At 48.8% G+C, this 20,701-nt stretch overlaps 19 non-coding genes and 2 pseudogenes across 19 annotated transcripts; 13 read left to right on the forward strand and 8 right to left on the reverse strand.

Annotated features, from left to right (window-relative positions):
* Nucleotides 1-610: 610 nt before the first annotated feature.
* On the forward strand, nt 611-774 carry LOC135048035 (U1 spliceosomal RNA). Its single transcript, XR_010239989.1, has one exon. It is a non-coding gene; the product is annotated as a U1 spliceosomal RNA (small nuclear RNA).
* Nucleotides 775-926: 152 nt separating this feature from the next.
* LOC135047950 (U1 spliceosomal RNA) lies at nt 927-1,089 on the forward strand. The gene has a single exon (XR_010239914.1). It is a non-coding gene; the product is annotated as a U1 spliceosomal RNA (small nuclear RNA).
* Nucleotides 1,090-1,760: 671 nt separating this feature from the next.
* Nucleotides 1,761-1,924, forward strand: LOC135048022 (U1 spliceosomal RNA). The gene has a single exon (XR_010239976.1). It is a non-coding gene; the product is annotated as a U1 spliceosomal RNA (small nuclear RNA).
* Nucleotides 1,925-2,076: 152 nt separating this feature from the next.
* LOC135048041 (U1 spliceosomal RNA) lies at nt 2,077-2,240 on the forward strand. Its single transcript, XR_010239995.1, has one exon. It is a non-coding gene; the product is annotated as a U1 spliceosomal RNA (small nuclear RNA).
* Nucleotides 2,241-2,914: 674 nt separating this feature from the next.
* Nucleotides 2,915-3,078, forward strand: LOC135048031 (U1 spliceosomal RNA). Its single transcript, XR_010239985.1, has one exon. It is a non-coding gene; the product is annotated as a U1 spliceosomal RNA (small nuclear RNA).
* A 153-nt stretch (nt 3,079-3,231) lies between these two features.
* Nucleotides 3,232-3,394, forward strand: LOC135047951 (U1 spliceosomal RNA). The gene has a single exon (XR_010239915.1). It is a non-coding gene; the product is annotated as a U1 spliceosomal RNA (small nuclear RNA).
* A 673-nt stretch (nt 3,395-4,067) lies between these two features.
* Nucleotides 4,068-4,231, forward strand: LOC135048023 (U1 spliceosomal RNA). The gene has a single exon (XR_010239977.1). It is a non-coding gene; the product is annotated as a U1 spliceosomal RNA (small nuclear RNA).
* Nucleotides 4,232-4,383: 152 nt separating this feature from the next.
* LOC135048042 (U1 spliceosomal RNA) lies at nt 4,384-4,547 on the forward strand. The gene has a single exon (XR_010239996.1). It is a non-coding gene; the product is annotated as a U1 spliceosomal RNA (small nuclear RNA).
* Nucleotides 4,548-5,221: 674 nt separating this feature from the next.
* Nucleotides 5,222-5,385, forward strand: LOC135048032 (U1 spliceosomal RNA). Its single transcript, XR_010239986.1, has one exon. It is a non-coding gene; the product is annotated as a U1 spliceosomal RNA (small nuclear RNA).
* Nucleotides 5,386-5,538: 153 nt separating this feature from the next.
* On the forward strand, nt 5,539-5,701 carry LOC135048050 (U1 spliceosomal RNA). The gene has a single exon (XR_010240004.1). It is a non-coding gene; the product is annotated as a U1 spliceosomal RNA (small nuclear RNA).
* A 659-nt stretch (nt 5,702-6,360) lies between these two features.
* Nucleotides 6,361-6,525, forward strand: LOC135048038 (U1 spliceosomal RNA). The gene has a single exon (XR_010239992.1). It is a non-coding gene; the product is annotated as a U1 spliceosomal RNA (small nuclear RNA).
* Nucleotides 6,526-6,677: 152 nt separating this feature from the next.
* Nucleotides 6,678-6,840, forward strand: LOC135047967 (U1 spliceosomal RNA). The gene has a single exon (XR_010239929.1). It is a non-coding gene; the product is annotated as a U1 spliceosomal RNA (small nuclear RNA).
* Nucleotides 6,841-7,515: 675 nt separating this feature from the next.
* LOC135048033 (U1 spliceosomal RNA) lies at nt 7,516-7,678 on the forward strand. The gene has a single exon (XR_010239987.1). It is a non-coding gene; the product is annotated as a U1 spliceosomal RNA (small nuclear RNA).
* An 8,843-nt stretch (nt 7,679-16,521) lies between these two features.
* On the reverse strand, nt 16,522-16,684 carry LOC135048051 (U1 spliceosomal RNA). Its single transcript, XR_010240005.1, has one exon. It is a non-coding gene; the product is annotated as a U1 spliceosomal RNA (small nuclear RNA).
* A 152-nt stretch (nt 16,685-16,836) lies between these two features.
* On the reverse strand, nt 16,837-17,000 carry LOC135047999 (U1 spliceosomal RNA). Its single transcript, XR_010239953.1, has one exon. It is a non-coding gene; the product is annotated as a U1 spliceosomal RNA (small nuclear RNA).
* A 696-nt stretch (nt 17,001-17,696) lies between these two features.
* Nucleotides 17,697-17,838, reverse strand: LOC135047958 (U1 spliceosomal RNA; annotated as a pseudogene).
* Nucleotides 17,839-17,990: 152 nt separating this feature from the next.
* Nucleotides 17,991-18,154, reverse strand: LOC135048025 (U1 spliceosomal RNA). Its single transcript, XR_010239979.1, has one exon. It is a non-coding gene; the product is annotated as a U1 spliceosomal RNA (small nuclear RNA).
* Nucleotides 18,155-18,849: 695 nt separating this feature from the next.
* LOC135047971 (U1 spliceosomal RNA) lies at nt 18,850-18,991 on the reverse strand (annotated as a pseudogene).
* Nucleotides 18,992-19,143: 152 nt separating this feature from the next.
* LOC135048036 (U1 spliceosomal RNA) lies at nt 19,144-19,307 on the reverse strand. Its single transcript, XR_010239990.1, has one exon. It is a non-coding gene; the product is annotated as a U1 spliceosomal RNA (small nuclear RNA).
* A 674-nt stretch (nt 19,308-19,981) lies between these two features.
* On the reverse strand, nt 19,982-20,144 carry LOC135047953 (U1 spliceosomal RNA). The gene has a single exon (XR_010239917.1). It is a non-coding gene; the product is annotated as a U1 spliceosomal RNA (small nuclear RNA).
* A 152-nt stretch (nt 20,145-20,296) lies between these two features.
* Nucleotides 20,297-20,460, reverse strand: LOC135048019 (U1 spliceosomal RNA). The gene has a single exon (XR_010239973.1). It is a non-coding gene; the product is annotated as a U1 spliceosomal RNA (small nuclear RNA).
* Between the last annotated feature and the right edge of the window lie 241 nt (nt 20,461-20,701).

The following is a 20,701-nucleotide window of genomic DNA, read 5'->3' on the forward strand; positions in this document are numbered from 1 at the left end:
TAGTACTAAATAAGTTTGTCGATGTAAGACATTTGCAAAGGCGCAAACAAAACACGCTGGAAGATGCAACTGAATCTGTTTTTGGAGGTTAGAATAGATGCAGGATCAAGTAGCTCAATGGGTAGGGTGTTTGATTAGAATTCAACAGGTTATAGGTTTGAATCCTGGGTATGATAGTTTGAGGTGTTATTTAATAAAGCATATTTATATAATAGTCACACATGGCTTACTTGTACAAATGGCATGTCACCAGTTAGTGCTGACTGCTGATATGCCATTTGCACAAACATGCCATGTGTGACTGTATATGCATTTAAGGAGTGCACCCCGGCAATACCACAAACCATTGAGTGCCAAGTATACTAGATATATCTTCATATCTCATGTGCTTTCTCTGAGACCAATCTTGTTATGCCCCTTCCCCAGAAGGCATGCACCTTTTGTCCATATTGCAAAAATGGGGAGGGGGGGGGCATATAATTATCTGTCACAGAGCACCAAAAAGTCTAGTTATGGCTCTGGTATGCATTATGTAATCTGGCAGACCATCTCTCCTTTACTTGACAGAGATGTGCCTGAGCAGCGGCCCTCCCCAGCCCTATCCCAAATCATACTTATTTTGCATAGGAGATACCATGGTCATGAAGATTGTTCTCCCAGGGTGAGGTTCATTCATTGCATTCTGGGTATGCTGACCCCTGTGATTTCCCCAAATGTGGGAAACTCGACTGCATTATTTGTGGTAGTGGAGGACTGTGTTTGTGCTTTCCTCTGGTCAGCTCTGGTAAAAGTCAGATTTCTTTGTCTCAGATCTTCCTCTAGCCTTGTTCTTCTTTCGAGAATTCCCTTGTGCTGCCTCAGTTGGATCTCCTTCACTTGACAGGGGGGTACCCGAGCAGCGACCCTCCCCAGCTCTAGCCCAACTCCTACTTACCTGCCAGGTGAGATACTATGATCATGAAGGTGCTTCTCCCAGGGCAAGGCTCACCCATTGCACTCTGGGTGTGCTGCTCCTGCGATTTCCCCAAATGTGGGAAACTTGACTGCATAATTTGTGTTTCCCCTGGTCGGCTCTCGTATAATTCAGATCTCTTTGTCTCAGGTCTCTCTCCAGCCTAGTTTGCTGTCTGTTTCCACTTCTCTTTTCTTGAGCCGCTCCCTTCTATGCCCTTGCGCACTATCCTTACTTCTCCCGTCTGCTTACTTTGTGCCTTCCAAAGCACAATGCAAACTACAGGTAGTGCTGCAGGGCCCACACCCTTTTACTTGCCGTACAGAGCAGCTCTAGAGCTGTTACAGTGCCCAGCTGCTGCAAGAAATCAGCTTGTATGCTTCAGGGGCTGGGGCATAGCCAACATGAGCCCCACACCGAAGGAGGGTGGAGGTGTTTAATGCGAACTAGGGGTCATCCAAGCGCCGCAAAAGGCCGCCATGCCCTGCACGCCCCTTTTCTCTTTTCATATGCAGACGAGGGTTGAAGCCAACTTTGACCCACTGCTTGGATGACATCACCATATGCAAATCCATCTGCTGCAGGCCTTCCCCCAGGAATGCTTGCACTAGTTGTTGCATTTGGTTTGTTGTTTGGGGGTGCTTCAGTATTAGGCAGCCTTCTGCCGTCCCATGTTCATCTGAAAATATGTGTTCTCCCTGCAGTTGTTGTCCCCAGATGAGAGTTCCCTTGTGCTGCCTCAGTTGAATCTCCTTTACTTGACAGAGATGTGCCTGAGCAGCGGCCCTCCCCAGCCCTATCCCAAATCATACTTATTTTGCATAGGAGATACCATGGTCATGAAGATTGTTCTCCAAGGGTGAGGTTCATTCATTGCATTCTGGGTATGCTGACCCCTGTGATTTCCCCAAATGTGGGAAACTCGACTGCATTATTTGTTGTAGTGGGGGACTGTGTTTGTGTTTTCCTCTGGTCAGCTCTGGTAAAAGTCACATTTCTTTGTCTCAGATCTTCCTCTAGCCTTGTTCTTCTTTCGAGAGTTCCCTTGTGCTGCCTCAGTTGGATCTCCTTCACTTGACAGGGGGGTGCCCGAGCAGCGACCCTCCCAAGCTCTAGCCCAACTCCTACTTACCTGCCAGGTGAGATACTATGATCATGAAGGTGCTTCTCCCAGGGCAAGGCTCACCCATTGCACTCTGGGTGTGCTGCCCCCTGCGATTTCCCCAAATGTGGGAAACTTGACTGCAGAATTTGTGTTTCCCCTGGTCGGCTCTCGTGTAATTCAGATCTCTTTGTCTCAGGTCTCTCTCCAGCCTAGTTTGCTGTCTGTTTCCACTTCTTTTTTCTTGAGCCCCTCCCTTTTATACCCTTGTGCACTATCCTGACTTCTCCTCCTGTCTGCTTACTTTGTGCCTTCCAATGCACAATGCAAACTACAGGTAGTGCTGCAGGGCCCACAACCTTTTACTTGCCTTACAGAGCAGCTCTGGAGCTGTTACAGTGCCAAGCTGCCGCAAGAAATCAGCTTGAATGCTTCAGGGGCTGGGGCATGGCCAACATGAGACCCACACCGAAGGAGGGTGGGGGTGTTTAATGCAAACTAAGGGTCATCCAAGCGCCGCAAAAGGCCGCCATGCCCTGCACGCCCCTTTTCTCTTTTCATATGCAGATGAGGGTTGAAGCCAACTTTGACCCACTGCTTGGATGACATCACCATATGCAAATCCATCTGCGGCAGGCCTTCCCCCAGGAATGCTTGCACTAGTTGTTGCATTTGGTTTGTTGTTTGGGGGTGCTTCAGTATTAGGCAGCCTTCTGCCCTCCCATGTTCATCTGAAAATATGTGTTCTCCCTGCAGTTGTTGTCCCCAGATGAGAGTTCCCTTGTGCTGCCTCAGTTGAATCTCCTTTACTTGACAGAGATGTGCCTGAGCAGCGGCCCTCCCCAGCCCTATTCCAAATCATACTTATTTTGCATAGGAGATACCATGGTCATGAAGATTATTCTCCCAGGGTGAGGTTCATTCATTGCATTCTGGGTATGCTGACCCCTGTGATTTCCCCAAATGTGGGTAACTCGACTGCATTATTTGTGGTAGTGGGGGACTGTGTTTGTGTTTTCCTCTGGTCAGCTCTGGTAAAAGTCAGATTTCTTTGTCTCAGATCTTCCTCTAGCCTTGTTCTTCTTTCGAGAGTTCCCTTGTGCTGCCTCAGTTGGATCTCCTTCACTTGACAGGGGGGGTGCCCGAGCAGCGACCCTCCCCAGCTCAAGCCCAACTCCTACTTACCTGCCAGGTGAGATACTATGATCATGAAGGTGCTTCTCCCAGGGCAAGGCTCACCCATTGCACTCTGGGTGTGCTGCTCCTGCGATTTCCCCAAATGTGGGAAACTTGACTGCATAATTTGTGTTTCCCCTGGTCGGCTCTCGTATAATTCAGATCTCTTTGTCTCAGGTCTCTCTCTCCAGCCTAGTTTGCTGTCTGTTTCCACTTCTCTTTTCTTGAGCCGCTCCCTTCTATGCCCTTGCGCACTATCCTTACTTCTCCCGTCTGCTTACTTTGTGCCTTCCAAAGCACAATGCAAACTACAGGTAGTGCTGCAGGGCCCACACCCTTTTACTTGCCGTACAGAGCAGCTCTAGAGCTGTTACAGTGCCCAGCTGCTGCAAGAAATCAGCTTGTATGCTTCAGGGGCTGGGGCATAGCCAACATGAGCCCCACACCGAAGGAGGGTGGAGGTGTTTAATGCGAACTAGGGGTCATCCAAGCGCCGCAAAAGGCCGCCATGCCCTGCACGCCCCTTTTCTCTTTTCATATGCAGACGAGGGTTGAAGCCAACTTTGACCCACTGCTTGGATGACATCACCATATGCAAATCCATCTGCTGCAGGCCTTCCCCCAGGAATGCTTGCACTAGTTGTTGCATTTGGTTTGTTGTTTGGGGGTGCTTCAGTATTAGGCAGCCTTCTGCCGTCCCATGTTCATCTGAAAATATGTGTTCTCCCTGCAGTTGTTGTCCCCAGATGAGAGTTCCCTTGTGCTGCCTCAGTTGAATCTCCTTTACTTGACAGAGATGTGCCTGAGCAGCGGCCCTCCCCAGCCCTATCCCAAATCATACTTATTTTGCATAGGAGATACCATGGTCATGAAGATTGTTCTCCAAGGGTGAGGTTCATTCATTGCATTCTGGGTATGCTGACCCCTGTGATTTCCCCAAATGTGGGAAACTCGACTGCATTATTTGTTGTAGTGGGGGACTGTGTTTGTGTTTTCCTCTGGTCAGCTCTGGTAAAAGTCACATTTCTTTGTCTCAGATCTTCCTCTAGCCTTGTTCTTCTTTCGAGAGTTCCCTTGTGCTGCCTCAGTTGGATCTCCTTCACTTGACAGGGGGGTGCCCGAGCAGCGACCCTCCCAAGCTCTAGCCCAACTCCTACTTACCTGCCAGGTGAGATACTATGATCATGAAGGTGCTTCTCCCAGGGCAAGGCTCACCCATTGCACTCTGGGTGTGCTGCCCCCTGCGATTTCCCCAAATGTGGGAAACTTGACTGCAGAATTTGTGTTTCCCCTGGTCGGCTCTCGTGTAATTCAGATCTCTTTGTCTCAGGTCTCTCTCCAGCCTAGTTTGCTGTCTGTTTCCACTTCTTTTTTCTTGAGCCCCTCCCTTTTATACCCTTGTGCACTATCCTGACTTCTCCTCCTGTCTGCTTACTTTGTGCCTTCCAATGCACAATGCAAACTACAGGTAGTGCTGCAGGGCCCACAACCTTTTACTTGCCTTACAGAGCAGCTCTGGAGCTGTTACAGTGCCAAGCTGCCGCAAGAAATCAGCTTGAATGCTTCAGGGGCTGGGGCATGGCCAACATGAGACCCACACCGAAGGAGGGTGGGGGTGTTTAATGCAAACTAAGGGTCATCCAAGCGCCGCAAAAGGCCGCCATGCCCTGCACGCCCCTTTTCTCTTTTCATATGCAGATGAGGGTTGAAGCCAACTTTGACCCACTGCTTGGATGACATCACCATATGCAAATCCATCTGCGGCAGGCCTTCCCCCAGGAATGCTTGCACTAGTTGTTGCATTTGGTTTGTTGTTTGGGGGTGCTTCAGTATTAGGCAGCCTTCTGCCCTCCCATGTTCATCTGAAAATATGTGTTCTCCCTGCAGTTGTTGTCCCCAGATGAGAGTTCCCTTGTGCTGCCTCAGTTGAATCTCCTTTACTTGACAGAGATGTGCCTGAGCAGCGGCCCTCCCCAGCCCTATTCCAAATCATACTTATTTTGCATAGGAGATACCATGGTCATGAAGATTATTCTCCCAGGGTGAGGTTCATTCATTGCATTCTGGGTATGCTGACCCCTGTGATTTCCCCAAATGTGGGTAACTCGACTGCATTATTTGTGGTAGTGGGGGACTGTGTTTGTGTTTTCCTCTGGTCAGCTCTGGTAAAAGTCAGATTTCTTTGTCTCAGATCTTCCTCTAGCCTTGTTCTTCTTTCGAGAGTTCCCTTGTGCTGCCTCAGTTGGATCTCCTTCACTTGACAGGGGGGGTGCCCGAGCAGCGACCCTCCCCAGCTCAAGCCCAACTCCTACTTACCTGCCAGGTGAGATACTATGATCATGAAGGTGCTTCTCCCAGGGCAAGGCTCACCCATTGCACTCTGGGTGTGCTGCCCCTGCGATTTCCCCAAATGTGGGAAACTTGACTGCATAATTTGTGTTTCCCCTGGTCGGCTCTCGTATAATTCAGATCTCTTTGTCTCAGGTCTCTCTCCAGCCTAGTTTGCTGTCTGTTTCCACTTCTTTTTTCTTCAGCCCCTCCCTTTTATACCCTTGTGCACTATCCTGACTTCTCCTCCTGTCTGCTTACTTTGTGCCTTCCAATGCACAATGCAAACTACACACCCTTTTACTTGCCTTACAGAGCAGCTCTGGAGCTGTTACAGTGCCAAGCTGCTGTAAGAAATCAGCTTGAATGCTTCAGGGGCTAGGGCATTGTCAACATGAGCCCCACACCAAAGGAGGGTGGAGGTGTGTTTAATGCGAACTAGGGGTCATCCAAGCGCCGCAAAAGGCCGCCATGCCCTGCACGCCCCTTTTCTCTTTTCATATGCAGATGAGGGTTGAAGCCAACTTTGACCCACTGCTTGGATGACATCACCATATGCAAATCCATCTGCTGCAGGCCTTCCCCCCGGAATGCTTGCACTAGTTGTTGCATTTGGTTTGTTGTTTGGGGGGTGCTTCAGTATTAGGCAGCCTTCTGCCCTCCCATGTTCATCTGAAAATATGTGTTCTCCCTGCAGTTGTTGTCCCCAGATGAGAGTTCCCTTGTGCTGCCTCAGTTGAATCTCCATTACTTGACAGAGATGTGCCTGAGCAGCGGCCCCTCCCCAGCCCTATCCCAAATCATACTTATTTTGCATAGGCGATACCATGGTCATGAAGATTGTTCTCCCAGGGTGAGGTTCATTCATTGCATTCTGGGTATGCTGACCCCTGTGATTTCCCCAAATGTGGGAAACTCGACTGCATTATTTGTTGTAGTGGGGGACTGTGTTTTGTGTTTTCCTCTGGTCAGCTCTGGTAAAAGTCAGATTTCTTTGTCTCAGATCTTCCTCTAGCCTTGTTCTTCTTTCGAGAGTTCCCTTGTGCTGCCTCAGTTGGATCTCCTTCACTTGACAGGGGGGTGCCCGAGCAGCGACCCTCCCCAGCTCTAGCCCAACTCCTACTTACCTGCCAGGTGAGATACTATGATCATGAAGGTGCTTCTCCCAGGGCAAGGCTCACCCATTGTACTCTGGGTGTGCTGCCCCTGCGATTTCCCCAAATGTGGGAAACTTGACTGCAGAATTTGTGTTTCCCCTGGTCAGCTCTCGTATAATTCAGATCTCTTTGTCTCAGGTCTCTCTCCAGCCTAGTTTGCTGTCTGTTTCCACTTCTTTTTTCTTGAGCCCCTCCCTTTTATACCCTTGTGCACTATCCTGACTTCTCCTCCTGTCTGCTTACTTTGTGCCTTCCAATGCACAATGCAAACTACAGGTAGTGCTGCAGGGGCCCACACCCTTTTACTTGCCTTACAGAGCAGCTCTGGAGCTGTTACAGTGCCAAGCTGCTGTAAGAAATAAGCTTGAATGCTTCAGAGGCTGGGGCATTGTCAACATGAGCCCCACACCAAAGGAGGGTGGAGGTGTTTAATGCGAACTAGGGGTCATCCAAGCGCCGCAAAAGGCCGCCATGCCCTGCACGCCCCTTTTCTCTTTTCATATGCAGATGAGGGTTCCAGCCAACTTTGGCCCACTGCTTGGATGACATCACCATATGCAAATCCGTCTTCTGCAGAACTTCCCCCAGGAATGCTTGTACTAGTTGTTGCATTTGGTTTGTTGTTTGGGGGTGCTTCAGTATTAGGCAGCCTTCTGCCCTCCCATGTTCATCTGAAAATATGTGTTCTCCCTGCAGTTGTTGTCCCCAGATGAGAGTTCCCTTGTGCTGCCTCAGTTGAATCTCCTATACTTGACAGAGATGTGCCTGAGCAGCGGCCCTCCCCAGCCCTATCCCAAATCATACTTATTTTGCATAGGCGATACCATGGTCATGAAGATTGTTCTCCCAGGGTGAGGTTCATTCATTGCATTCTGGGTATGCTGACCCCTGTGATTTCCAAAATGTGGGAAACTCGACTGCATTATTTGTGGTAGTGGGGGACTGTGTTTGTGCTTTCCTCTGGTCAGCTCTGGTAAAAGTCAGATTTCTTTGTCTCAGATCTTCCTCTAGCCTTGTTCTTCTTTTGAGAGTTCCCTTGTGCTGCCTCAGTTGGATCTCCTTCACTTCACAGGGGGTGCCCGAGCAGCAATCCTCCACTCTGGCCCAACTCCTACTTACCTGCCAGGTGAGATACTATGATCTTCACTGTTAGGGCAATCAGGATGTGGAATTCCCTGCCAGGGAAGGTGGTAATGGCGGACTCTGTAATTGGATTTAAAAAAGGAATGGATACATTTCTGATCTGAATGAAAAAGCTATCCAAGTTTATAATACTTAAAATATCAACATGGTTAATCCGGGGGTAACATGAGTTGTAGTAGCTAACTAGTCATAATACATTATTAAGCAAGTATGTAGAATCATCACAACTTAAAACAGGTTGAACACGATGGGCAATTTGCCTCTATTCAACCTCAAAAACTATGTTACTATATGTTACTATATTACTATGTTACTGTAGTATACAGAACACCACAATGCAATGAGCAGTGATAGTGAGCACTGATGAGGATACTAGAACTGACACTGAGCAGCAAGATGCAGCACTGGACTATTAGTAATGTACTGTAGTATGCTGAGCACAACAATGCAGCACAAGACAATGAGCAGTGATACTGAGCACTGATGAGGATACTACTGAGAACTGACACTGAGCAGGAGAGACACACTACTAGTATTACTGAGCAGCAATAAGTATCCACTGATACTGAGCACTGATATTGAGATTTCACTGAGAGAACATAGCCACGTCCTCTCCGCTCTCTCTTCAATGTACGAGTAAAAATGGCGGCAACGCGCAGCTCTTTATATGGAATCCGAATCTCGCGAGAATCCGACAGCGGGATGATGACATTTTCCCTTGTTCATAGAATTTGGGAGTCATTTTGATCCCAAAGTATTATTAACCTCAATAACCATAATTTCCACTCATTTTCAGTCTATTCTTAACACCTTACACCTCACAATATTATTTTTAGTCCTAAAATTTGCACCGAGGTCGCTGGATGACTAAGCTCAGCGACCCAAGTGGCCGACACAAACACCTGGCCCATCTAGGAGTGGCACTGCAGTGTCACGCAGGATAGCCCTTCCAAAAAAACACTCCCCAAACAGCACATGACGCAAAGAAAAAAGAGGCGCAATGAGGTAGCTGTGTGACTAAGCTCAGCGACCCAAGTGGCCAACACAAACACCTGGCCCATCTAGGAGTGGCACTGCAGTGTCACGCAGGATGGCCCTTCCAAAAAACACTCCCCAAACAGCACATGACGCAAAGAAAAAAAGAGCGCAATGAGGTAGCTGTGTGACTAAGCTCAGCGACCCAAGTGGCCGACACAAACACCTGGCCCATCTAGGAGTGGCACTGCAGTGTCACGCAGGATGGCCCTTCCAAAAACACTCCCCAAACAGCACATGACGCAAAGAAAAAAAGAGGCGCAATGAGGTAGCTGTGTGACTAAGCTCAGCGACCCAAGTGGCCGACACAAACACCTGGCCCATCTAGGAGTGGCACTGCAGTGTCACGCAGGATGGCCCTTCCAAAAAACACTCCCCAAACAGCACATGACGCAAAGAAAAAAAGAGGCGCAATGAGGTAGCTGTGTGACTAAGCTCAGCGACCCAAGTGGCCGACACAAACACCTGGCCCATCTAGGAGTGTCACTGCAGTGTCACGCAGGATGGCCCTTCCAAAAAACACTCCCCAAACAGCACATGACGCAAAGAAAAAAAGAGGCGCAATGAGGTAGCTGTGTGACTAAGCTCAGCGACCCAAGTGGCCGACACAAACACCTGGCCCATCTAGGAGTGGCACTGCAGTGTCACGCAGGATGGCCCTTCCAAAAAACACTCCCCAAACAGCACATGACGCAAAGAAAAATGAAAGAAAAAAGAGGTGCAAGATGGAATTGTCCTTGGGCCCTCCCACCCACCCTTATGTTGTATAAACAGGACATGCACACTTTAACCAACCCATCATTTCAGTGACAGGGTCTGCCACACGACTGTGACTGAAATGACGGGTTGGTTTGGACCCCCACCAAAAAAGAAGCAATTAATCTCTCCTTGCACAAACTGGCTCTACAGAGGCAAGATGTCCACCTCATCATCATCCTCCGATTCATCACCGTGTACATCCCCCTCCTCACAGATTATCAATTCGTCCCCACTGGAATCTACCATCTCAGCTCCCTGTGTACTTTGTGGAGGCAATTGCTGCTGGTCAATGTCTCCACGGAGCAATTGATTATAATTCATTTTAATGAACATCATCTTCTCCACATTTTCTGGAAGTAACCTCGTACGCCGATTGCTGACAAGGTGAGCGGCGGCACTAAACACTCTTTCGGAGTACTACTTGTGGGAGGGCAACTTAGGTAGAATAAAGCCAGTTTGTGCAAGGGCCTCCAAATTGCCTCTTTTTCCTGCCAGTATACGTACGGACTGTCTGACGTGCCTACTTGGATGCGGTCACTCATATAATCCTCCACCATTCTTTCAATGGTGAGAGAATCATATGCAGTGACAGTAGACGTCATGTCCGTAATCGTTGGCAGGTCCTTCAGTCCGGACCAGATGTCAGCATCAGCAGTCGCTCCAGACTGCCCTGCATCACCGCCAGCGGGTGGACTCGGAATTCTGAGCCTTTTCCTCGCACCCCCAATTGCGGGAGAATGTGAAGGAGGAGCTGTTGACCGATCAAGTTCCACTTGACTTGATAATTTTCTCACCAGCAGGTCTTTGAACCCCTGCAGACTTGTGTCTGCCGGAAAGAGAGATACAACGTAGGTTTTAAATCTAGGATCGAGCACGGTGGCCAAAATGTAGTGCTCTGATTTCAACAGATTGACCACCCGTGAATCCTGGTTAAGCGAATGAAGGGCTCCATCCACAAGTCCCACATGCCTAGCGGAATCGCTCTGTCTTAGCTCCTCCTTCAATGTCTCCAGCTTCTTCTGCAAAAGCCTGATGACGGGAATGACCTGACTCAGGCTGGCAGTGTCTGAACTGACTTCACGTGTGGCAAGTTCAAAAGGTTGCAGAACCTTGCACAACGTTGAAATCATTCTCCACTGCGCTTGAGACAGGTGCATTCCACCTCCTATATCGTGGTTAGATGTATAGGCTTGAATGGCCTTTTGCTGCTCCTCCATCCTCTGAAGCATATAGAGGGTTGAATTCCACCTCGTTACCACTTCTTGCTTCAGATGATGGCAGGGCAGGTTCAGGCGTTTTTGGTGTTGCTCCAGTCTTCTGTACGTGGTGCCTGTACGCCGAAAGTGTCCCGCAATTCTTCTGGCCACCGCCAGCATCTCTTGCACACCCCTGTCGTTTTTTAAATAATTCTGCACCACCAAATTCAAGGTATGTGCAAAACATGGGACGTGCTGGAATTTGCCCAGATATAATGCACGCACAATATTGCTGGCGCTGTCCGATGCCACAAATCCACAGGAGAGTCCAATTGGGGTAAGCCATTCTGCGATGATCTTCCTCAGTTGCCGTAAGAGGTTTTCAGCTGTGTGCGTATTCTGGAAAGCGGTGATACAAAGCGTAGCCTGCCTAGGAAAGAGTTGGCGTTTGCGAGATGCTGCTACTGGTGCCGCCGCTGCTGTTCTTGCGGCGGGAGTCAATACATCTACCCAGTGGGCTGTCACAGTCATATAGTCCTGAGTCTGCCCTGCCCCACTTGTCCACATGTCCGTGGTTAAGTGGACATTGGGTACAACTGCATTTTTTAGGACACTGGTGAGTCTTTTTCTGAGGTCTGTGTACATTTTCGGTATCGCCTGCCTAGAGAAATGGAACCTAGATGGTATTTGGTACCGGGGACACAGTACCTCAATCAAGTCTATAGTTGGCTCTGAAGTAATGATGGATACCGGAACCACGTTTCTCACCGCCCAGGATGCCAAGGCCTCAGTTATCCGCTTTGCAGCAGGATGACTGCTGTGATATTTCATCTTCCTTGCAAAGGACTGTTGGACAGTCAATCGCTTGGTGGAAGTAGTAAAAGTGGTCTTACGACTTCCCCTCTGGGATGACCATCGACTCCCAGCAGCAACAACAGCAGCGCCAGCAGCAGTAGGCGTTACACTCAAGGATGCATCGGAGGAATCCCAGGCAGGAGAGAACTCATCAGAATTGCCAGTGACATGGCCTGCAGGACTATTGGCATTCCTGGGGAAGGAGGAAATTGACACTGAGGGAGTTGGTGGGGTGGTTTGCGTGAGCTTGGTTACAAGAGGAAGGGATTTACTGGTCAGTGGACTGCTTCCGCTGTCGCCTAAAGTTTTTGAACTTGTCACTGACTTATGATGAATGCGCTGCAGGTGACGTATAAGGGAGGATGTTCCGAGGTGGTTAACGTCCTTACCCCTACTAATTACAGCTTGACAAAGGCAACACACGGCTTGACACCTGTTGTTCGCATTTCTGTTGAAATACTTCCACACCGAAGAGCATTTTTTTTTGGTATTTTCACCAGGCATGTCAATGGCCATATTCCTCCCACGGACAACAGGTGTCTCCCCGGGTGCCTGACTTAAACAAACCACCTCACCTCCCCAGCGCCAGCAACACCCATATCCTCCTCATCCTGGTGTACTTCAACACTGACATCTTCAATCTGACTATCAGGAACTGGACTGCGGGTGCTCCTTCCAGCACTTGCAGGGGGTGTGCAAATGGTGGAAGGTGCATGCTCTTCACGTCCAGTGTTGGGAAGGTCAGGCATCGCAACTGACACAATTGGACTCTCCTTGTGGATTTGTGATTTTGAAGAACGCACAGTTCTTTGCTGTGCTTTTGCCAGCTTAAGTCTTTTCATTTTTCTAGCGAGAGGCTGAGTGCTTCCATCCTCATGTGAAGCTGAACCACTAGCCATGAACATAGGCCAGGGCCTCAGCCGTTCCTTGCCACTCCGTGTGGTAAATGGCATATTGGCAAGTTTACGCTTCTCCTCCGACGACTTTTATTTAGATTTTTGAGTCCTTTTTTTACTGATCTTTTGTGTTTTGAATTTTACATGCTCTGTACTATGACATTGGGCATCGGCCTCGGCAGACGACGTTGATGGAATTTCATCGTCTCGGCCATGACTAGTGGCAGCAGCTTCAGCACGAGGTGGAAGTGGATCTTGATCTTTCCCTATTTTTGGAACCTCAACATTTTTGTTCTCCATATTTTAATAGGCACAACTAAAAGGCACCTCAGGTAAACAATGGAGATGGATGGATACTAGTATACTTATGGATGACGAGTGACTGACGACACAGAGGTAGCTACAGCCGTGGACTACCGTACTGCGTCTGCTAGTATAGAGATGATAATTAATGATATAAAAAAAATATATATATAACTACTGTAGGTATATATTATATAATGACGGACCTGGTGGACACTGTCAGCAGACTGCTAAACTACTAGTATGAAGAAGATAGAAAAAAAACTTCACCACAGGTAGGTATACAATTATGGACGAGTGACGACACAGAGGTAGGTACAGCCGTGGACTACCGTACTGCGTCTGCTAGTATAGATAATATACTAAATATATTACTACTGTAGGTATATAATATAATGACGGACCTGGTGGACACTGTCAGCAGACTCCTAAACTACTAGTATGAAGAAGATAGAAAAAAAACCCCACCACAGGTAGGTAGGTATACAATTATGGACGAGCACTGACGACACAGAGATAGCCACAGCCGTGGCCTACCGTACTGCGTCTGCTAGCATAGATAATATACTAAATATATTACTACTGTAGGTATATAATATAATGACGGACCTGGTGGACACTGTCAGCAGACTGCTAAACTACTAGTATGAAGAAGATAGAAAAAAAAAACCCACCACAGGTAGGTATACAATTATGGACGAGTGACGACACAGAGGTAGGTACAGCCGTGGACTACAGTACTGCGTCTGCTAGTATAGATAATATACTAAATATATTACTACTGTAGGTATATAATATAATGACGGACCTGGTGGACACTGTCAGCAGACTCCTAAACTACTAGTATGAAGAAGATAGAAAAAAAAAAACCACCACAGGTAGGTAGGTATACAATTATGGACGAGCACTGACGACACAGAGATAGCCACAGCCGTGGACTACCGTACTGCGTCTGCTTATATAGAGATGATAAAGATGATAGAGATGAAAAAAAAATATAACACTACTGCAGGTAAATATTTATATAATATAATGTATGACGGACCTGCTGGACACTGTCAGCAGAATGCGTTTATAGAATAAAAAAAAAAAACACCACAGGAGTGTTTAACTTTTTCAGGCAGACAATATACTGGTGGTCACACTGGCAGCAAAAGTGTGCACTGTACTCCTGCTATAACTGCTCCCCAGTCTCCCCCACAATTAAGCTGTGTGAGCAGTGAGTACTCAGCACAGTCAGATATACATAGATGATATATCATGCAGCACACTGAGGCTGAGCACATATATGGTATGTGTATCGTTTTTTTTCAGGCAGAGAACGGATTATAAATAATAAAACTGGTGGTCACTATCAGCAAAACTCTGCACTACTGAGTACTCCTGACAAGTTCAACTGCTCCCCAAATTAGTAGTAAATCAAATGTCACTCGTCTCTATCTTCTAATCTAAACGGAGAGGACGCCAGCCACGTCCTCTCCCTATCAATCTCAATGCACGTGTGAAAATGGCGGCGACGCGCGGCTCCTTATATAGAATCCGAGTCTCGTGAGAATCCGACAGCGGGATGATGACGTTCGGGCGCGCTCGGGTTAACCGAGCAAGGCGGGAGGATCCGAGTCTGCTCGGACCCGTGCAAAAAAGGGTGAAGTTCGGGCGGGTTCGGATTCCGAGGAACCGAACCCGCTCATCTCTAATGGCCACCCAGCATGACGCCTCCCTTCTTGACCATGCTGTAATTGCAGTCGCACTGCAGTTCAGCGTGATCATAAAAAATGGTGTAGCCTCCTGCTGGTGCAGACTGTATGTGCGCGCAGGAAGCCGCCACCATTTTTGTGATCACAGCGGCTGAATGTGATGTCATACAGCCGCTGTGACCACGCCCCCTGTGTCTCCTCCATTGCAGACCCCATTTTGAAGCCTTGCCCCCGCACCGCTCCATCCCTGACTTGGAAATGGAGTGTTGCTGACCCCCCTCTCCCCCCCTGCCCCGATTGACAGGCAGAGGCGATCGCATTCTCTGCGGGGTGCCGCAGAAAATGCAGGCACATGCGTATGCTCTTAGCAATTTTTGCAGTTGGATCGCTTATTGTGATTGCAATCCAACCTGAATCAGGCCCTATTACCTATCACAATGCGCTGCGGGCAGTACAAAATTGGTTTAATATAGGAGAAAAACCCCCAGACCTGTGCTCCTTAACTGTACCTGGTGGCTAGTGGAGCGGCTGCCCAGTAATCAGTGTCCACGCCAGTGCGCACACGGTCCACCCCCTACGGCCACGCTCCCCTTCATCAGCGGCCTCGTGATCCGGAAGGGCGGTGTGTGTGTGACTGACCTTAGGAAGAAACCGGAGCCTCCGCTGCAGTGACCCAGCAACCAGGGCACGGGAGTATACAGCGCCGCTGGGAGTGATGAAGCTGCAGTAAAGATGTCTATTAGACCTAGCCTGCTGCAGCCCTTGTAGATTCTCATAAAACAAGTTCTTCTTTTCTTGTCAAAATTAATAGCTAAGAATAGGCTGCCTGAGGCAGGCCCCTGTTAAGTGGCCTGCTACTGAAGGCACCAACTACAAACTGAGCTCCCTGTTCATGGAAGCGGGGTTATAGAGGAGAATGCACTGAGCTTCTTGGGAACAGTCAAAAGCTTTGAGCCGGTTGGTGCCTCAGATCAAGATCCTACTCTACACCCCAATGTGAATCCTTGTGGAGTCCAGTGTACCCCACAGAAGAAATTAATGTGTCACACCCATTGGCAGCAACCTTAGAATAGCTGCTGACGGGCACAATTGAGAAAGGAAGGGGGGGGGACACATTTGAATCCAACACATAGATGCAATTCAAATATGTAATTTGTACCTTCCTATTTTAAAATATAATGGATGAACCTCACCCTGTGAGAACAATCTTCATGATCAAGAGATCTCATTTGCAAAATAAGTATGAGTTGGGATAGGGCTGGGGAGGGTGGCTGCTCGGGCAGCCCCTCCCCCGTCAAGTTAAGGAGATTCAACTGAGGAAGCACAAGGGAACTCTCGTCTGGGGACAACAACTGCAGGGAGACCACATCTTTTCAGATGAACATGGGAGGGCGGAAGGCTGCCTAATACTGAAGCACCATCAAATATCAAACCATATGCAACAACTAGTACAAGCATTCCTGGGGGAAGGTCTGCAGAAGACGGATTTGCATACGGTGATGTCATCCAAGCAGTGGGCCAAAGTTGGCTGGAACCCTCATCTGCATATGAAAAGAGAAAAGGGGCATGCAGGGCATGGCGGCCTTTTGCGGTGCTTGGATGACCCTTAGTTCGCATTAAACACCCCCACCCTCCTTTTGTGTGGGGCTCATGCTGGCTCTGCCCCAGCCCCTGAAGCATTCAAGCTGATTTCTTGCAGCAGCTGGGCACTGTAACAGCTCCAGAGCTGCTCTGTAAGGCAACTAAAAGGGTGTGGGCCCTGCAGCACTACCTGTAGTTCGCATTGTGCGTTTGAAGGCACAAAGTAAGCAGACAGGAGGATAAGTCAGGATAGTGCGCAAGGGCATAGAAGGGAGCGGCTCAAGAAAAGAGAAGTGGAAACAGACAGCAAACTAGGCTGGAGGGAGACCTGAGACAAAGAGATCTGAATTATACGAGAGCCGACCAGGGGAAACACAAATTATGCAGTCAAGTTTCCCACATTTGGGGAAATCGCAGGGGCAGCACACCCAGAGTGCAATGGGTGAGCCTTGCCCTGGGAGAAGCACCTTCATGATCATAGTATCTCACCTGGCAGGTAAGTAGGAGTTGGGCTAGAGCTGGGGAGGGTCGCTGCTCGGGTACCCCCCTGTAAAGTGAAGGAGATCCAACTGAGGCAGCACAAGGGAACTCTCGAAAGAAGAACAAGGCTAGAGGAAAATCTGAGACAAAGAAATCTGACTTTTACCAGAGCTGACCAGAGGAAAGCACAAACACAGTCCCCCACTACCACAAATAATGCAGTCAAGTTTCCCACATTTGGGGAAATCACAGGGGTCAGCATACCCAAAATGCAATGAATGAACCTCACCCTGGGAGAACAATCTTCATGACCATGGTATCTCCTATGCAAAATAAGTATGATTTGGAATAGGGCTGGGGAGGGCCGCTGCTCATGCACATCTCTGTCAAGTAAAGGAGATTCGACTGAGGCAGCACAAGGGAACTCTCATCTGGGGACAACAACTGCAGGGAGAACACATATTTTCAGATGAACATGGGAGGGCAGAAGGCTTGCATAATACTGAAGCACCCCCAAACAACAAACCAAATGCAACAACTAGTGCAAGCATTCCTGGGGGAAGTTCTGCAGAAGACGGATTTGCATACTTTGATGTCATCCAAGCAGTGGGTCAAAGTTGGCTTCAACCCTCATCTGCATATGAAAAGAGAAAAGGGGCATGCAGGGCATGGCGGCCTTTTGCGGTGCTTGGATGACCCCTAGTTCGCATTAAACACCTCCACCCTCCTTTGGTGTGGGGCTCATGTTGGCCATGCCCCATCCCCTGAAGCATTCAAGCTGATTTCTTGCAGCAGCTGGGCACTGTAACAGCTCCAGAGCTGCTCTGTAAGGCAAGTAAAAGGGTGTGGGCCCTGCAGCACTACCTGTAGTTTGCATTGTACATTGGAAGGCACAAAGTAAGCAGACGGGAGCAGAAGTCAGGATAGTGCACAAGGGTATAGAAGGGAGGGGCTCAAGAAAAAAGAAGTGGAAACAGACAGCAAACTAGGCTGGAGAGAGACCTGAGACAAAGAGATCTGAATTATATGAGAGCCGACCAGGGGAAACACAAATTATGCAGTCAAGTTTCCCACATTTGGGGAAATCGCAGGGGCAGCACACCCAGAGTGCAATGGGTGAGCCTTGCCCTGGGAGAAGCACCTTCATGATCATAGTATCTCACCTGGCAGGTAAGTAGGAGTTGGGCTAGAGCTGGGGAGGGTCGCTGCTCGGGCACCCCCCTGTCAAGTGAAGGAGATCCAACTGAGGCAGCACAAGGGAACTCTTGAAAGAAGAACAAGGCTAGAGGAAGATCTGAAACAAAGAAATCTGACTTTTACCAGAGCTGACCAGAGGAAAACACAAACACAGTCCCCCACTACCACAAATAAAGCAGTCGAGTTTCCCACATTTGGGGAAATCACAGGGGTCAGCATACCCAGAATGCAATGAATGAACCTCACCCTGGGAGAATAATCTTCATGACCATGGTATCTCCTATGCAAAATAAGTATGATTTGGGATAGGGCTGGGGAGGGCCGCTGCTCAGGCACATCTCTGTCAAGTAAAGGAGATTCAAATGAGGCAGCACAAGGGAACTCTCATCTGGGGACAACAACTGCAGGGAGAACATATATTTTCAGATGAACATGGGAGGGCAGAAGGCTGCCTAATACTGAAGCACCCCCAAACAACAAACCAAATGCAACAACTAGTGCAAGCATTCCTGGGGGAAGGCCTGCCGCAGATGGATTTGCATATGGTGATGTCATCCAAGCAGTGGGTCAAAGTTGGCTTCAACCCTCGTCTGCATATGAAAACAGAAAAGGGGCGTGCAGGGCATGGTGGCCTTTTGCGGCGCTTGTCTGACCCCTAGTTTGCATTAAACACCTCCACCCTCCTTCGGTGTGGGGCTCATGTTGGCTATGCCCCAGCCCCTGAAGCATTCAAGCTGATTTCTTGCAGCAGCTGGGCACTGTAACAGCTCCAGAGCTGCTCTGTAAGGCAAGTAAAAGGGTGTGGGCCCTGCAGCACTACCTGTAGTTTGCATTGTGCATTGGAAGGCACAAAGTAAGCAGACGGGAGGAGAAGTCAGGATAGTGCACAAGGGTATAGATGGGAGGGGCTCAAGAAAAAAGAAGTGGAAACAGACAGCAAACTAGGCTGGAGAGAGACCTGAGACAAAGAGATCTAAATTATACGAGAGCCGACCAGGGGAAACACAAATTATGCAGTCAAGTTTCCCACATTTCGGGAAATCGCAGGGGCAGCACACCCAGAGTGCAATGGGTGGGCCTTGCCCTGGGAGAAGCACCTTCATGATCATAGTATCTCACCTGGCAGGTAAGTAGGAGTTGGGCTAGAGCTGGGGAGGGTCGCTGCTCGGGCACCCCCCTGTCAAGTGAAGGAGATCCAACTGAGGCAGCACAAGGGAACTCTCGAAAGAAGAACAAGGCTAGAGGAAGATCTGAAACAAAGAAATCTGACTTTTACCAGAGCTGACCAGAGGAAAACACAAACACAGTCCCCCACTACCACAAATAAAGCAGTCGAGTTTCCCACATTTGGGGAAATCACAGAGGTCAGCATACCCAGAATGCAATGAATGAACCTCACCCTGGGAGAACAATCTTCATGACCATGGTATTTCCTATGCAAAATAAGTATGATTTGGAATAGGGCTGGGGAGGGCCGCTGCTCATGCACATCTCTGTCAAGTAAAGGAGATTCAACTGAGGCAGCACAAGGGAACTCTCATCTGGGGACAACAACTGCAGGGAGAACACATATTTTCAGATGAACATTGGAGGGCAGAAGGCTGCCTAATACTGAAGCACCCCCAAACAACAAACCAAATGCAACAACTAGTACAAGCATTCCTGGGGGAAGTTCTGCAGAAGACGGATTTGCATATGGTGATGTCATCCAAGCAGTGGGTCAAAGTTGGCTTCAACCCTCGTCTGCATATGAAAAGAGACAAGGGGCGTGCAGGGCATGGCGGCCTTTTGCGGCGCTTGGATGACCCCTAGTTCGCATTAAACACCTCCACCCTCCTTCGGTGTGGGGCTCATGTTGGCTATGCCCCAGCCCCTGAAGCATTCAAGCTGATTTCTTGCAGCATCTGGGCACTGTAACAGCTCCAGAGCTGCTCTGTAAGGCAAGTAAAAGGGTGTGGGCCCTGCAGCACTACCTGTAGTTCGCATTGTGCTTTGGAAGGCACAAAGTAAGCAGAGAGGAGGAGAAGTCAGGATAGTGCGCAAGGGCATAGAAGAGAGCGGCTCAAGAAAAGAGAAGTGGAAACAGACAGCAAACTAGGCTGGAGAGAGACCTGAGACAAAGAGATCTGAATTATACGAGAGCCGACCAGGGGAAACACAAATTATGCAGTCAAGTTTCCCACATTTGGGGAAATCGCAGGAGCAGCACACCCAGAGTGCAATGGGTGAGCCTTGCCCTGGGAGAAGCACCTTCATGATCATAGTATCTCACCTGGCAGGTAAGTAGGATTTGGGCTAGAGCTGGGGAGGGTCGCTGCTCGGGTACCCCCCTGTCAAGTGAAGGAGATCCAACTGAGGCAGCACAAGGGAACTCTCGAAAGAAGAACAAGGCTAGAGTAAAATATGAGACAAAGAAATCTGACTTTTACCAGAGCTGACCAGAGGAAAGCACAAACACAGTCCCCCACTACCACAAATAATGCAGTCAAGTTTCCCACATTTGGGGAAATCACAGGGGTCAGCATACCCAAAATGCAATGAATGAACCTCACCCTGAGAGAACAATCTTCATGACCATGGTATCTCCTATGCAAAATAAGTATGATTTGGAATAGGGCTGGGGAGGGCCGCTGCTCATGCACATCTCTGTCAAGTAAAGGAGATTCAACTGAGGCAGCACAAGGGAACTCTCATCTGGGGACAACAACTGCAGGGAGAACACATATTTTTAGATGAACATGGGAGGGCAGAAGGCTGCCTAATACTGAAGCACCCCCAAACAACAAACCAAATGCAACAACTAGTGCAAGCATTCCTGGGGGAAGTTCTGCAGAAGACGGATTT

The sequence above is a fragment of the Pseudophryne corroboree genome, unplaced genomic scaffold, assembly GCF_028390025.1.
Source record: "Pseudophryne corroboree isolate aPseCor3 unplaced genomic scaffold, aPseCor3.hap2 scaffold_944, whole genome shotgun sequence".
In the NCBI taxonomy this organism is placed as follows: Eukaryota; Metazoa; Chordata; class Amphibia; order Anura; family Myobatrachidae; genus Pseudophryne; species Pseudophryne corroboree.